This window comes from Equus asinus, chromosome 8 (assembly GCF_041296235.1).
Source record: "Equus asinus isolate D_3611 breed Donkey chromosome 8, EquAss-T2T_v2, whole genome shotgun sequence".
Taxonomy (NCBI): Eukaryota; Metazoa; Chordata; class Mammalia; order Perissodactyla; family Equidae; genus Equus; species Equus asinus.
Window position 1 is genome coordinate 55,461,850 of NC_091797.1, and position 12,628 is coordinate 55,474,477.

Consider the following 12,628-nt stretch of genomic DNA (forward strand, 5'->3'; position numbering starts at 1 on the left):
ACAGTGGGAATTGTTGGGGCGGGGGAGGTAATGTGGTCTCTGACTTCAAAACCTTAAAAATATCTGTTCAAATGAACTCTTGTAACATATCTTTCTAGGCATAGAAGGAAGAAAAAAAGTCACTTTTGTCCCCATCCCACCCACCTCAGTTTCTCATAGCCTCAAAATTGTAGAGGTGGGCAAGACCTTAAAGGTCAAGTCTAACTCACCCATTTTATAGATGAGGAAAAAGAGGCCCAGAGAGCCTAAATGCGGGCAGAATTTGTAGCACTTTATGGACTGGGGCGTGCCTGTTGGGCCTAGTGGTGAGAAGAGCTCAGAGGCAGAGGGCAACACTGAGTGGAGAGCTCTTAGAAGGGGTAGCCTTAGGGAGGCAGGGGGTGCAATCCGTTCACCTTCAAGGGCTCTGGGAGAGTCCCTGCGGCAGACTACCCAATAATTTCTTATTTATGTATTTGCTTATTTCCTTTTTCTTTTCTTCTCCCGCTCAATATACTTTCTATGAGTGCAGGCTCTGTGTCTATCTGCTTCTTCTCCATATCCCTGGTCCCTGAACCCTTTCCAGGCACTGAGCAGGAGCTCAGCAAATGCTGGAGAGCTCACCACCTCCACAGGCCAAATGCTCCCTCGGTAGCTCAGAGGTCGTGATGAGAATCCAGTCTCTGCCTGTTCGTCTCGGTGCCTCTTATTCAGGTAGAAATCCCCACTACAGTTAAAACACAAATACAGTTAAACACAGCAGCTACTTATTTTTATTGTTGCCTTTATCAGTAACAATATATTTTAAAGGGTATAGAAATCAACAGTAAACGAGGGCTTTCATAGACATCACTGGATTCTTTCCGATGTATTATCAAACTCTTTCCTAATCATGAACATTCCATTGTTATTGTTAATTGCCTATTAGTTGGGCCTTTTGTCTTGTCCCAAAGGATTGGGCTGAACCTGGTAGAATCAATGCTGGACGGGACAGCACCGGGTTGGGAAGGTCTTGGGACCAAATATAACCAGAAGGGTGTACACTCAGGTGACCTGAGTACAGCCAGGACAGAGCCAAGGTTGTTATCAAGAGAATCCAATTTCACGGCCCGAGACCACACAGCACCTCACATCAAATCCAAAAAAAGAAGGATGGAAACCAGAGAATGAGCAGCAATGTCTTGACTGGGAGAATCCAAATAAGGTGTCACGTTTGAGGACAGAAGGGTTCAGCATGAATTTGTAAAAGTAGAAGAGCAATCTCTCTATTTGGTGCCAAATGTAGGCAGGATGGGAGATTAAAAGAACCAACAGACTGGGCCCCGAGAGTCACCGCACTGGCCCTGAGGGGAACAAACGTGGAAGACACGCATTTTGATAGAGGATTAAGTCTGATAGGAGCATGCAGCCTTCTTCTCTGAAGGTTTATCATCACTTGCTTTTAATCCTACAAAGAGCTTTAACGTGGGGTGAGAAGCTGTGTAAACATTCAATAAACAGCGTGTCTTTGCCACTTTTAAATAATTATACTAAAGCAAAAGCCTTTTGACGAGAGAAAATGGAAACCTTATGTAAAACGGGCAGTTGAGATAATGTCCTAAACAATTCAGACAGAAACTAACAAATAACCAGGCGCGGAGAAGGAAGCACGTACTGAGTCTAAAGAAGATTGTTTTTTTCACCCATTCTTTCATTCAGCAAGTCCTGGTATCGCTCTAAACACCTGTCTTCACGAGAGAATTCTATTGCTTGTGCAGATACAGCCCTTTCTCTCTCCATACCCAAGGGAACTGCCCACTGCAGGGTTCAACTACCCAGGTCTACAGAAGCAGGTGGGCCAAGGCATTCTCTCCTCACTTGCTCTTGGCAGCCGGTTTGGGCAAGCGTCCCCAGTGCCTTATCAATGCAGCTCAGGAGTCAGGACGAAGTGACTTCACCAGGCCTGGAGAAGAATCGCTAATCAGGATGGTTTCAGGGCATCTCTTCAGATGCTTAATAATAAATGTTTCTGTTGGCCATGCCCTCCCCAATACTGATGCAGCGAAGGATGATGAAATCGAGACTCCCATCCTGGTGACAGAATTACTGCCCGTGACCCCAGCTCTACTCAAGTAATTGGCTTTTACACAACCTGTTTAAAAGAGGACCTATGACAAATCTCTCAAACGCCAGTGGAAACAGGCACAATCTGTTTTAAAATCTCAGTAAAGAAAAAAATAACGCCACAGAGTAACAGAACATACAAGATTAATGATCTCCCTACACTGCAGGGAGAAATCAACACCAGCTAGGGGACAGATCTGTCAGAGGCAATGAACGCCATGGGCAAAGGCTGCTGATAAGTTCATTCTGTGCAGAATTTGAAATATGACTTATAGATGTACACAGCACATACAGGAGCGTATAAACACCCCCAGAACACTCATGGTCTAGCTGTAGAATGCAATTTGGGGGGACGGGGGCTTTTATTTTATCCTGTGCTCTTGTTGCCATGCAATTCATAGGGTATAAAGCAGAAAAATTACAAATATTAGTTTTTTTGAAGTAGTAATGAAGGAAATGTGTTTGTAATATGCATTTTCAAAATAAAACCATCTCAAAAAGTCAACTTCTTATTTACAAAGACACTTTATTTAAATATTTTAGAAGTACAAATATACCAAGTATATATTATTTCCATGTAATGCCTCATATATTCATCATATTAAAACTGAAGCTGGTGAGGGAGTCCAGTTTAAATTTCGTTGGTATGTTGGACGGCACATGTTCCCAGCCGCCCCACTGTATAAGGTGGAAGTTTCTATAATGACAGTGTGGTTACCTGGAAGGAGAAAATAAATTCAAAGTATGTTAATGTGGTTTAATTCCTATGATGTCAGACTAACATAACTGATTTTAAAATATTTTTACCAGCCATTTGATTAAATTACTTTAGAATTTAAATTCACAAATAATCTAGTAAAACTAGGGTTTGAATCATAAGTCATCTAAATGTAGACAGCATTTAAGGTCCTTCCCCAAGCCTTTTACCAAAGCTTATCATATTCAGCTCAATGAATGGTCCCAGCTTTCCCCTCTCCCTGGGCATCCTCGTGATCACAGCAGTCCAGCAGCAAAGGGGTCATCGCCTAAAAAGGAAAGGAAAAGAAAGCAAGAGGGCAAAGATTACCCACAAATTAGAGCAGTTAACGGCCAGCCGGGGTCCTCGAATCTTTGACTATGAGAACTACATAATTGCTTGGAGCTTCAGTGCAGAGCAGCAAAATGAAGGGCTCCAGGTCACCCAACTGGTTGATTCCTCTCCCAAGCTCTACTGGAAGACGTCAGATTTAACAACAAAAACAAAACGAACACAAACTGTGGAGAGGGAGCCTCCAAACCATGAGTTAGCTCCAGTCCCAACTAGATCTCATGTGGCAGCCAGAGTGTAAATCCAGATGAACAAAGAGGCTTTCCCAGCAATGATCAGCAAAAATTAAATCTCAAGTTTATGATTTTAGCCTGCAAAGTTTGTAAGAATGGCAAAAGGAGGGAATGACTTTATACTTCAGAAATGAGGAGTACCCCAGCTCATTTATAGATAGAAGGGTCAGATCAAAACATGTAGCTGGGTGCTTCTAACCTGAAATTTTTATCAGAAAATGAGAAAAAGAGGAATTCTCCTGAATACTTGTAGTTTCTAGACCCTGGGGAGAAAGGAAAACATGTTAGAGAAGTTTCAGATAATACTTTCTTATTGTAAAATGAGTTATAGGGGTGTGTGTGTGTGTGTGTGTGTGTGTGTGCGTGTGTGCAGAGAGATGCTTTTCTTGTCAGCATTTCTCCTTTCTCTTTCCATCTCTATGTGTTTCTGTCTCCACCCAGCCAGCCATCACTCCCCTCCTCGATACCACCAGGCCCACTTCAACTTCTCCCAGATGACTATAAGCTAGAAAAAAACAAATTCTTATCATTTGTTTTTGTATTTGAATAATTTCAAAGGAATATGACACTCTCCAGGGTTTTTTTCTGATGGTTTCGGGAGCCCTTCATAGAGATTTGGTTCTCCACGCTCCATTCTCCTAAGAATACATCACGAAATCATTAGAGTGGGACGAAATGAACTTCCCTTTCTTGGAGAAGAGAAAAATAATCAAACGTTGATACTTCAGTATTTTGTTTACATACACAATGGTTTTGATTTCTCCAGAGCTCACTTTCATCTCAAGTCATCCTAACCTTTGAGTGCCCACCGCCTGCACATGGGCCCTTCAGCTGGAAAGGAAAGATACGCTGAGCTGTCTCCTTGGTGATGGTGATGAGTGGGTGAGGGATCACACAGAGCCGCTCCCCCAGAAGAGAAGCACTGCGAAGGGGGAGGGGCCGCGGGCATAGCCCCACGAAGGCTATCATCCGACTCTCCGTTTTCACAATCAGTCCTGTCCAGAAGTGTGAAGATTTTTCTCTCCTTCACTTTTCTTGCGTGAGGTCTAGTACACATAACTTTCGCCAAAGCATGTACTTGTCATCAAGCTCATGCTTCAAGAATTAGCTTTAGAAATGAAACAAACTATATATATAAAATATACAATATTATATACATATATATACAATATTAATATGTTGTATAATATTACATATATCAAGTGCATACTTCAAGAATTAGCTTTAGAGGGAGGCTGGCCCAGTGCTGTAGCAGTTAAGTTGCATGCTCCACTTCAGTGGCCCGGGATTTGCCAGTTCAGATCCTGGGCGCAGACCTACATACCACTCATCAAGCCATGCTGTGGCGGCATCCCACATAGAAGAACTAGAAGGACTTACAACTAGGATATACAACTAGGTACAGGGGCTTTGGGGAGGAAGAAAAAAAATGAGGAAGATTGGCAACAGATGTTAGCTTAGGGCCAATCTTCCTCACCAAAAGAAAAAGAATAAGCTTTAGAAACAAACCACGTGTATTATATATAACATTGTATATATAAAATAGAATATATGTATTCTAGTTTCCACGTATTACAAGGAGAGACTGATGTGCTTTGCCGTAGAAAGCTGTGCTGATGTGCAGTCTGTCTTCTCATGAAAGATGGGGCTCCAGTAAGCTTCAAGACAGAAAATCAGCAGAAGAGAGGTTTTACTGATCCTAGAAGAAAACCTTGATCTCATGCTGTATTCATGCATTTGTCAGGAGAAATAACCATGCAAAAACCACCCTAATCTCCGTGGCTTGATACAGTATAGATTTATTCCTTGCTCAAGTCACATCCAGAGCAGACTGGTGGCTTTCTTCTGAGAGATGACTCAGGAATCTAAGTTCTTTCCATCTTGAGTTGCCACCATCTTAAACACATGGCCTTCAAAGCCGTCAGAGATGGAGAAGAGAGAGCATGGACTGTTGCATACGGGATTTCATGCCAGGCCTAGAAGGAGCTTACATCTCTTCTAGCCACATTCCATTGGCCAAAACCCAGTCATAGGGCCCCACCTAATTACAAGAGAAGCTGGGAAATGCATTCTCCCAGTGTGCCAGGGGGAGAAAAGAAGATCAACAGGTAGCCAATCTCCACCACAGGTGATGTTTTCCTCAATCTATTAGGTCATAAAACTTTGTGCTAAATAAGCAAAGGTAAGAGAGAAGAAAGAGAAGAGCTGAACAAGAACTTTTGTCAGTCTGAGAAAATAACGTGGGGATGAGGGGGTCCAGGACCATCCTTGACAGGGTGGGGGAGTCCAGCAGGAAACAAATCACACTGTGTACCCCCTACACACCTGTGCCCCTCTTGTGTTCCCCACCCTAGGGAAGAGCACCACCATCCACCCAGTTGCCCAAGCCAGACTCTCTCTCCTCTACCTCCCACTTCCAGAGCTCCCACCCTGCTGATTCCAACTCCTGGCTCTTTCTTAATAAAGAAAGAGGTTCATCCCTCTTTCTTTATTCCACTGTCATTGCCTTAGCCCAGGCTCATCCTTGCTCCCTGTACTTTTGCAACAGCCTCCTACCTGGTCCCCCCCCCCACCCCGGCCAGTCTTGCCCCATCCCGTCTATTCTACATGCTGCCATCAGAGTACTCTTTCTAAAACATAAAGCTGATCACATCAGTCCCCTGCTTAAAATGCTGTAATCGTTCCCATTGCCTTCAGAATGAAATTAAAAATCCTTGGTGTGACCAGCGAGGCCTCACATAACTGGCATCTTGCTTGGTCCTCCAACCTCACCCCTCGCCATTGCCCCTTCTCTCTAAGACCCCACTTGCACAATATACTACAGCCAAACATTACCGATCATGGTTCCACTTGAGGAACCACTCAAGCTACCACTTGAGGAACACAAGTTCCATCTTCTCCGGAGATGGGCTCATCTCCTCCCTCTGCCTCCAACTCCTGCCCGCTTGAATTCTCCCCACTCCTCATGTTACTTCCCACTTGTCTCTGATACAGTGAATGTAATGCTCCTCTGCAGTGAAGCAGAAAACAATGATTTGAACGTGGTGCCGCCATTCGTTGGGAAGTGAAAATCTGACCAGTCTTAACATCATAGCCCTAGGTCATTTTTCGGCAAGGACTGGGGTCAAAGTATTGCTATTAGGAGGAATGTGTCTTCTCTCCTACAGACTAGACCAGGGGGTTCTGCCAGAGAAGCACTCCACAGAGCAACCCCCTAAGTTTTGTTTTATATACCTTGCGAGAACAGCTGGCCCTGGCGTAACCGAGACCTCACAGGCCCCCTCCCCTCTTCCCCCTCTCCATGGATCCGACCCCATCTCTGCCATCTCTCCTAGAAGTCTTCAGGAACCAAAAAAAATGGAGACACCACTGACATCCAGCTGAGGTCTGCCATAGCAGAGTTTGCAAGTCTCAAGAAAGACTCGGGACTGGAACTCAGTTATCCCGTGGGGAAGCTTGTTGCATCCTGAAGGAGGAGGCGTGGGCATCAGGCAGTCAGGGCTTAACAGGGGCTGTAGAACGACCATAAGGAGGGCCAGGGGCATGAGAGGTTGAAGAAACGAGAATACTCCAAAGGCATAATCAGTGAATCCTCTGCTGACAGCCCAAGGAGGGGAAAAACAGCTGGCCAGTGCATCCACGCTCAATGGAAGGAGCGGCACCATCTCTGTGGGACTTCTAACAGGCGTCCTGAACCCAAGCCTCTCATCGCCTGCAGGCTACACAAGCGGGCTAAGAATGATTAGGCAGAAGAGTGGAGGGGAGGATTTCTGGCGTCTGGGGGGACTGTGTGCTCCCTCCCGCTGGCAGGAAGGGAGGGGGTCTGTCTCCCTTCCTGAAGCCAGGTGAGGGGACTTCAATGGAATTGCCTAGAGAACCTGATGTGCCCCTGGAGTCTGGAGCACCCAGATAGAGACTGGTGCCTGACCCCTGCCAGCAGCATTCTGAAAACAAAAATCTGACCAGAGGCACCCTTGATATGAGAGCAAGGAGAGAAAGCAGGCTGCGGGGGGAGTGGTCTGCTTTCCTAGAGCTTGGAGGGGTGAATGAGTGTTTCCGGTGGACCAGAGTGGACCCTGCAGGTCATGAGGCTCAAGCTGTCTTGAAAGGGACCTTCCCAAGAGGCCTGCCTGCAGCAGGAAGTGACCCCAAAAGAACAGTCTGTGAAGGGTGAACCTTCAGAAAGAGAAGCTGACAAGGAAAATAAAAATGATCAGTCTGAGGGGGCACCACCTACACTGTTGCACACCCCCAAAGGGGGCTCCCCAGGTGGACATTTTCAAAGAACTCATAAAAATCAGAGCTCGAGTTTGGGAGTCTGGCCCTCTCAGAGGCAGGCAAGGACGAAGGCTCCTGTGCCCCGTCTCTCCTCTCCTCCTCTCCCTCACCAGGGAGTGGGAGATGAGTGGAAGAACGAAGAAGAGGAAATCCTGAAGAAGCAGACCCCACTGCTATTCTCCCCAGGGCGGGCTTCCAATTGAGAAGCTTTAAACTGGAAACACCAAAGCTTCGATATTAGACTCGACTATACTTTTTAAACGTAAAAGTGAGACTGCTCATTAAGATCTAAAACTGAGCAGGAAAGCTATGGGATCGGACAGATATGTCAGAAAGTTGGAGAAGAAAGGGTGTGGATGCGAGGGAGGAAGCAACAGGATTTTCTGCTTAGGCTGCACCAAGTCTGGCTCATTCAATGAACTCATGACGTCAGCTACGCTGGGGCAGTGTAAACCTCCCAATCCTGTAAACCTTGGACCTTCCATGGTTACGGGGGCCTTCTGATGTCAGACTGCCGCCCACGTGGGCTTCAGGTAAGCTGAAATGTTGGCCAGCAAACAGAGACACACCAAAGCTGCTCCATAGCCTCTAATTAACCTTTCTTGAAGGTTGGCCCTCCCAAGCAAAGGGGGCCATCCTCGTTTCGACACTCCTGAAGCCACTAGGGCAGCTTACACAGTATTTACGGTTCTGCTCTAAGATCATTCATCGGTTAACATGGAGCCTTGACACACGCCGCACTGTCTTCAGGGGAGGGAAGGAAAAGCCACAGCCAGCCAGCTGAAGGAGTTCTGCGCTGACATCTGGGGGGTTGGTTCAGGCCGCCTGGTGAGGGTTGTTGATTCCAGGCGCAGACCCAAGAACTTGAAAATGTCAGGCTTTGCTCAGCGAGTTCCTTCTTGGAGTGAGAGGAATGGATGAGTTTGGAGGAAACACAAAGGGGACAACTGCTTAGAACAGCTGAGTGAATCCAGCAGCCTCTCCCTGACCCTTTCGAAGGAGCAAAAGGAGAGTAGCAGAGGAGAAACCCTTTCCAGTGACCTCTCTCCCAAGTAGGGGAGACAATGCTGTTTTACGCACATGAATTTTTCACAATCTAAATTTCGAGAACTGGTGGGGCTACGCCTCAGTATTTCTTCCTACTTACAGTTTCCTTTCTGCGTTTTTTTTTCGTCAGGATCGTGTGCACGTATGTTTTGGTGTATGAGTTTCCTAGGGCTGATGTAACAAATTACCACAACCTTGGTGCCTTAAAACAACAGAAATGTATTCTCTCACAGTTCTGGAGGCTAGAAGTCCCAAATCGAGGTGTCAGCAGGGCGGCTCTTGGCAAAGGCTCCAGGGGAGAACGCTTCCTCGCCTCTTCCAGCTTCTGGTGGCTCCAAGCGTTTCTTGGCTTGTGGTTGCATCACTCCAATCTCTGCCTCTGTCCTCATATGGTCTTCTCTCCTCTGTGTGTCCATATCTTCCTCTTCTTCTGTCTCTTATAAGGACACTTGTCATTGGATTTAGGGGCCATCTGGATAATCCAGGATGATCTTATCTTGAGATCCTTAACTTAATGACTTCTGAAAAGACGCTTTTTCCAAATAAGTTCACATTCACAGATTCCTGGTAGATGTGTCTTTTTGTGGGAGGCGGAGGGAGAACACCATTCAACCCAGTGCGGAAGGCAAAGAGACGGCAACAAAATGAGAAACTCTCTAGAGTCCAGGAATGAGGAGCTGGAGTTCGTGGGGAAGGTGTTCCATCTTGGAGGTGTGTGTCCAGCCCCTCCTTGTCCTCGTATGGAACGTCTCACAGAGGCCCCCACACCACTGCCTCTCTTGCAATCTCTAGGTCTGGAATCAGTTGGAGGCATTAGGATCAAGAGGACATAGGGGGCGCTCTCCCTAGGGCTGTGCACCATGACCACACCTCTGTTGGGTGGCACACAATGGAAGCACAGATGTTTGCAAGGAGACAGAAAGCCCTTCTCTTTCTTGAAGTAGAAAAATCAACCTCCTATAAGGAAACTAAGGCCTGTTTCTCCAGGGCCAACTCCACAAACTGGTGTAACTCATGAATGAAAAGGACTCTGTCAATTTTGAGAGGCTATGTAAATACAAGCCTTCTTTACATCCTCATCATCGTGATTCAGAGGAAATACTCTACCCTGTGCTCGGAGACCCCTAGGACCCAGGCTGCTGGCAGCAACAGGAACAACACCAAGCGTCTACCACAGACCCAACATGGAAGGGCACCATGCCATGCATTTTACACCCACAACCTCTTTCAGCCTCATTTTCCTTACTTTTAAACAGAAATAATAACACCTCCCTCCCCGGTTGTTCTGACAATAAATAAATAAAATATGTATCTAGTAAGATATGCAATTGGTTTTTTCCTTCCTTTATACCACTGGAAGTGAAACAATTCTATCAGCCTTTACGCTTTTGTTAGTGATTCTCATGGATGTGAGGTTTGGTGAGAGTATAAAAATTTCCAGGGTGCATTTAGGGGCCTGGTGTGGTTTACACTCCACCTGTTCTCACCGCCAGCATGAGAGTGACTGAGCTGCGAGCTGTGGATCCTGGAGGAGAAAGCATGTGGTACACTTCTTAACCTTCGATGTCTGACATCTGCCTAAGCTCTCATAGAGTGCAGAGCTCTCTCACATAATGATCGCATTTTGATTTTCATAGCTGCCCAGCGAGGAGTTCACACCACCTGTTGCCGTTTTGTGCCTGAAGAAACGGAGGGTAACCAAGTGATGCAAACCATCCAAGGTCGAGCCGCTGGAACTTCAGTCTGGGTTTTCTGCTTTCAGTCCAGGACTTAGTGTATTTCACCACAAGGAGAAACACACACCCAGTTTGCATCTTCATGTCATAGAAAACGATGTTCTTTGTTAATGTTTAAAGTGTCAAGAGTCTATATTGCCAAAACGGACACCAGTTACTGATCTGATGCATCAATAGTGAGAGAACAGCTGTGTCCTGCTCCCTGGGCAGTAATTCTACTTCAGCTGTATTTAATAACACGCAACAGAGAGCTGAAAAGTGATTGATTCAACTGAAGAAAAAAAGCAAAGTGGACTCATACTGCCAACACTGGAGAGGCCCTTTGAGGATGCCCCTCTGAGCATCAAGCTCCTGGAAGGAAAGACCCCTGGACCAGGTAGCTGGGACCACCCTTGTGACTGCTCTCAGTCCACAGTGACAAGCTTGTGTGTCCTTGGGTGGGTCACTCTGTTAAATGTGCGTGAATGGAAGAGCAAGATGAAGGGAGACTCCTGGAGGTGCTGTGGGGAGGGTGCATGGGGCCGGGCAGTCAGGCTACACTGAGAAGGAATCACAGGAACCAGGAGAGAAGGGGGACGAATGAGCTGCCCTGTGCTTAAAGGTGCACCACCGTGTTGGGGCAATGCCATGCCTGTGCATAATGTCACCAGGGTGTTGCTTAGGGCAGAGATTTCTGCATCCATAGAGGCAGAAGGCTAGAGGAATGACACATGGGCTAAAAGCAAATCAGGGTCAATGTTCCCCACCTCCATGCTGCCCACCCCCCACCCTGTGCCCATTGCAGGCATCCAGGTAGCTTCCTTATTCTCTTTTGACTATAAAATCCACTGGTCCCTTAGTATTTGTAAAGAGGCAGTGGGAAGATGATGATGTGGCAGAAAGAGAACAGGTTTCTGAATCACACAAGCCTAGTGAGATGCTGGGTCAGCACACCATTGGCTGTCAATTTAGTTCAAGTTGTACAACTCCTCAGAGCCTCGGTTCCCACATCTGCTTGGGGAAAAATGGGAAAACTCACCCTTGGGAAGTACTAAGAGGCCTTTGAGGTACGAGAATAAGGTTGAAACCTTCAGGTACTCATCTAAATACTCCTTAATTCCTCCAAGGTATGGAGTACTCGCTACACAAGGTGGCAGTTGAGCCTGACATGGTAACATAGCCCCATGGTTAGACTATTCCTAGTAACAAAAAGAAGTAAGAAACTAAGACATGCAATGATCCAATGGTGATTATTTTCTTTGAAAAGTAATATCTTTTAAATGGTGTTACAAATTAGGAATACAATTTGTAGCAAGATTTTAAAAAATCAAATTCCCATACCCAAAGCTAGCACCTCCTTGCATTAAACTATCAAATGTGACTCAGCTTAATCTTGGCTCCCTAGCTGACATGCTTCCTTTCTTATCATCCCAAATCTTTACATCTGTAGTTTCTTAGTACTACCATTACTTTGAGGCTCCATAGGAGCTATGTGTTTAAAAAAGAAAGAAAGAAAGAAAAAGGGAAGAGGAGGGGAGAGAAGGTGGTAGAGAGGGAAGGAAAGAAGGGAGGGAAGGAAAGAAGTAAGAAAGGAAAGAAGGAAGGAAGGGATGTGGGGAGGAAGCGAGGAAGGGAGGAATGAAGGAGAAAAGAAAAGAGAAGAGGAAAGCTTCTTGGCTTAGCGGGCTGGCTGTTACTTCTGCTTCCAGTTCTACCAATTAGCTCTAACACATGGTTTTTCTTGGCAGCTTCCTGCTTCCCATCACAGATGGTACGGAAAAGTCTGACTGTTGACTTTCTGGTTCTTCTCTCCTATTTCCTCTCCCCACAGCTAATTTAAGAAAGTCTATACGACACTGGGACAACTGTCAGCCCTGCCTCTTTTCCCTGCCCTTGCCTTCTCCAGTCACCCACGGCCACCTCTACTGCTGGTCCCCTCTGGCTCCCCAGCCTGATCTGACGGCAACAGGAAACAATCAGTAGGCTCGGCCTCATGGGAACGTGATGTGGAATTAAGTTACACCTCCAGATGGGGAATCAGTGACCCTGAACTTCTGGGCTCCTGCAAGCCCCAAATGCCTTGAGTCTGAGCACTCCCTGCCCTTTGAGTTTGAGTCCACTCCATGGAGCTGGGCTACTCCTTGGCCCTGCTTATTCCACCTAGCGTGCCCGTCCCTCACTCACCC

General features: G+C 46.3%; 1 protein-coding gene across 2 annotated transcripts in view; it reads right to left on the bottom strand.

Moving 5' to 3' along the window:
• Window positions 1-2,484: 2,484 nt before the first annotated feature.
• The window catches only part of RNF182 (ring finger protein 182), a 115,461-nt gene continuing 105,317 nt past the window's right edge, over window positions 2,485-12,628 (bottom strand). For both annotated transcript variants that reach the window (XR_011505196.1, XR_011505195.1), the window contains exons 4-5: window positions 3,010-3,107; window positions 2,485-2,800 (exon numbers count right to left, since the gene is read on the bottom strand). The gene's annotated coding sequence lies outside the window, so the exon portion shown is untranslated. The remainder of the gene's footprint in view (window positions 2,801-3,009; window positions 3,108-12,628) is intronic.